Here is a 4277-nt window from a genome sequence, read left to right on the forward strand (position 1 = left end):
GTCAGGGTCTCGGGAGTCCGCGGGACTCGAGGGGAGATCCTCCTCAGGTTCTATCTGACGACTTGAGGAACTTTTTTCCAAAAGATCTTTTTCAGTTTGATGCATGCGGAACAGGTCCCGAGGTCTTCAATACATATATATATATATATATATATATATATATATATATATATATATATATATATATATGTGTGTGTGTGTGTGTGTGTGTGTGTGTGTGTGTGTGTGTGTGTGTGTGTGTGTGTGTGTGTGTGTGTGTGTGTGTGTGTGTGTGTGTGTGTGTGTGTGTGTGTGTGTGTGTGTGTGTGTGTGTGTGTGTGTGTGTGTGTGTGTGTGTGTGTGTGTGTGTGTGTGTGTGTGTGTGTGTGTGTGTGTGTGTTTATATCAGCTTGAAGGTCCTTCATCTGGGATGTCTTCTTGTCGCGTGCAGCATGACGCGCCTTCAAGTCCCTCAAGAACCTTTGGCGGAGCAAGACATCGGCGACGACTCTAAACTAAGGAAACTTAAGGGAAAACAAGGAAATGTAAGGAAAAACGAGGAAATATGAGGAAAAATTATAAAATATAAAGAAAACAAGGAAATATGAGGAAAAACAAAGAAATGTAATAAAAACGAAGGAAATATAAGGAAAATTTTTAAAAATAAGGAAACATACGGAAATAAAAAGAAAAATAACGAAAAACAAGGAATTAAAAGCAAACTTAAAGAAAGCTAAGAAAATATAAGAAAAGTAAAAGGAAGACATGAAAAAATACAACAAATGTAAAGAAATATAAGGAAAAATAAAGAAATTTAAGAAAACTAAAATTAAACAAATCAAAAGTATTTAAAGGCAATTAAAGAAAAAACAAGTAAGTCAAAGAATTGTAAGGAAATTATAGGAATTGAAAAAGAAAATTAATATAAATAAACATATAAGAATATAAGAAACCTAAAAGAAATAATAGAAAAATTAAGGAAAAATCAAGAAAATCAAGAAAAAGTAAGGAAATTTAAGGAAATATAAGTATATAAGGCAATTAGATAGATTAAGGTAATATGAGGTAATATAAGGCAATTCAAGCAATATGAGGCAATGAGGTATATTAAGGCAATTCAAGGCAATAGTAGGCAAGATGAAATAATTTAAGGCCACTTAAGGCAGTTTAAGACAATTGAAGGCAATATAAGGCAAAATAAAGTTATATAAGGATATTTAAAATAAAGGCAATTAAGGGCAACTAAAGGCAATATAAGGAAATATGGATAAATCTAAGGCAGTTTAAGGTAGTTTAAGGCAACTGAAGGCAATATAAGGCAATATAAATAAATCTAAACTAATTTAAGGTAGTTTAAGGCAATATAAGGCAAGATAATTTAGGACAAGGCAATTTAAGTAACTCTAAAGGCAATTTAAGGCAATTAAAGGCAACATAAGGCAATACAAGTCAATTTATGGCAGTTTAAGGCAGTTTAAGGAAATACGAGGTAATATAAGTCAATTTAAGGCAATATAAGGCAAGACAAGGTAATTTAAGTAAATCTAAAACATAGGTAATATAAGTCAATTTAAGGCAATATAAGGCAAGACAAGGTAATTAAAGTAAATCTAAAACATAGGAAATATAAGGAAATTCAAGAAAACTAAAGGCAATTAAAGGCAAGATAAGGTAATATAAGACAATGTAAGGCAAAATAAGGCAATTTAAGGCAAGCTAAGGCAATTTGAATAAATCTAGAAAAAGGAAACTTAAGGCAATATAAGCAATGTAATTCAATATAAGTCAATCAAAGGCATTTTAAGGCAATACGAGGTAATATAAGGCAATTTAAAGCAATATAACGCAAGATAAGGCAATTTAAGTAAATCTAAATTATGGGCAATATTAGGCAATTTAAGAAAATTAAAGGTATTTAAAGGCAAGGTAAGGTAATATAAGGCAATATAAGTCAAATAAGGTAAGAAAAGGCAAGATAAGGCAATTTAGTTATATCTAAAATAAAGGAAATTTAAGCCAACTAAAGGCAATATAGGGCAATGAAAGATAATAGAAGGCAATGTGAGTCAAATTAAGGCGGTTTAAGGCAATACGATGTAATATAAGGCAAATTAAAGCATTATAAGATAAGATAAGGCAACTTAGGTGAATAAAAATGTAGGCAATATAAGGCAATTTATGGAAATTAAAGTTATTTAAAGGTAAGATAAGGTAATATAAGGCAATATAAGGCAAATAAGGTAAGAATTGGCAAGATAAGGCAATTTAATTATATCTACAATAAAGAAAAATTAAGCCAACTAAAGGCAATAAAAGGCAATATAAGGCAATTCAAGTCAAACTAAGGTGGTTTAAGTCAATGCGATGTAATATAAGGCAATTTAAAACATTATAAGGGAAGATAAGGCAATTTAAGTGAATAAAAGAAAGGCAATTTAAGAAAATTAAAGTCAATGAAAGGCAAGATAAGGCAATTTAAGTAAATAAAAAAATATAGGCAATATAAGACCATTTAGAAAAATTAAAGGCATTTAAAGGCAATATAAGGCAATATAAACTAATTTAAGCCAAATTAAGGCAATTCAAGGTAATACAACAAAACAATCTAAGGCAATTTAAGACAAATTTAGGTAATGTCAAGCAATATAAGACAATTAAGGTAATATAAGGCAAATGAGGCGATATGAGATATATCAAGGTAATTCAAGGCAATCCAAGGCAAACTAAGACAAACTTATGCAAACTTAGGTAATTATGGGCAAATATAAGCAAACAAAGGAATATTAGAAATATAGACATAAGGAATACAAGAAAATATGAAAAAAGACAACTATTTCACTATATTTACCATATTTCTGCATATTTCTGCATATTTCCTAATGGTTATTTACAGTCTCCTTATTTTTCTATATGAAATATAAAAATCATAAGGAAATATAAGGAAACGTAGGAAAATTAAAAGAAATGCATCAAGAAATATAACGAAAATAAAAGTAAAAATGAAAAATAAAATGAAATATGAGGAAACATTAAGAAATATGCTGAAATATAAATATACAGTATATATATACATATATATATATATATATATATATATATATATATATATATACAAACATATATATATATATATATATATATATATATATATATATATATATATATATACATACATACATATATATATATATATATGGGTCTGGGTCAAATTCCCGACAGCCATAATCCCGACACCCAATATCCCGACAGCCACAATCCCGACAGGACACAATCCCGACAGGACACAATCCCGAAAGCCAAAATCCCGACACACACACATACACGCACACACACATACACACACAAACACACACACACACACACATACACACACACACACACATATATATATATATATATATATATATATATATATATATATATATATATATATACTGTATATATCACTCAAGAAACCCACAGTCGGAGAAAATAAACTTCGAATGAAAGAATATTCTATATTTCGGCTATCAACTGTAGCCCTCTTCAGGAAAGTACATAAGACAGAGGACAAAGGGGACTTATAAGCTACAGAGACACAGAAAAGAGAAGGAACGTGGACAAATGGCATTACTCAGGCGTGGGGTAAAATGGGGTGGCGGAGGAGGGTTAGGATGAGGGAGAGGTGAGGGGGGGTTGTAAGTTTCGTACCAGCCTGCTGACTGCCGCGCATGATATAATGTTAGGTGTCCACTGCCCTTTAGAAATATTAATGTTGGGGCATTCCTCAATTAATGCTGATTCAACTATTTTTCTCCTGAAACCGCAGTGGGATTTGAACACTAATCTGGCCTCATCCCAGTCGAAAGAATGATTCTTATTTTTGACATGATAAAATACGGCCGAATTTTCTTGCCCATACCTAATTGACCTTTTATGTTCTGTCAATCTAGTTTTCAAGTCTCTCCCGGTTTGACCCAAGTACACCAAATCACAAATTTGGCAGGGCAAACAATAGATACTAGGTGACTCTACTTTCTTCGGTTTTTGTTGAACGCTCACAATTTGCTTACGCACGGCGTTGGGGTAATGGTAGGCAATAGTGAGACGTTCATTAGGAAACAACTTGGTAGAAGAACTGATGGTTTTACTATATGGAATTTTTAAGATATCTTTAAAGGAGCGGTGATAACTAGAGGGGACAGAAGTTTTAAAATGGTTGGCCTTAGCCTTACTGAGGGTTTGGTCCAGAAACCAAGGTGGATATGAATCCCGATAGCCATAATGCTATTTGAAATTATCTTTTTTTATTGTGCGTT

This window comes from Oratosquilla oratoria, chromosome 4, assembly GCF_046742065.1.
Source record: "Oratosquilla oratoria isolate Oo_2021 chromosome 4, ASM4674206v1, whole genome shotgun sequence".
Taxonomy (NCBI): Eukaryota; Metazoa; Arthropoda; class Malacostraca; order Stomatopoda; family Squillidae; genus Oratosquilla; species Oratosquilla oratoria.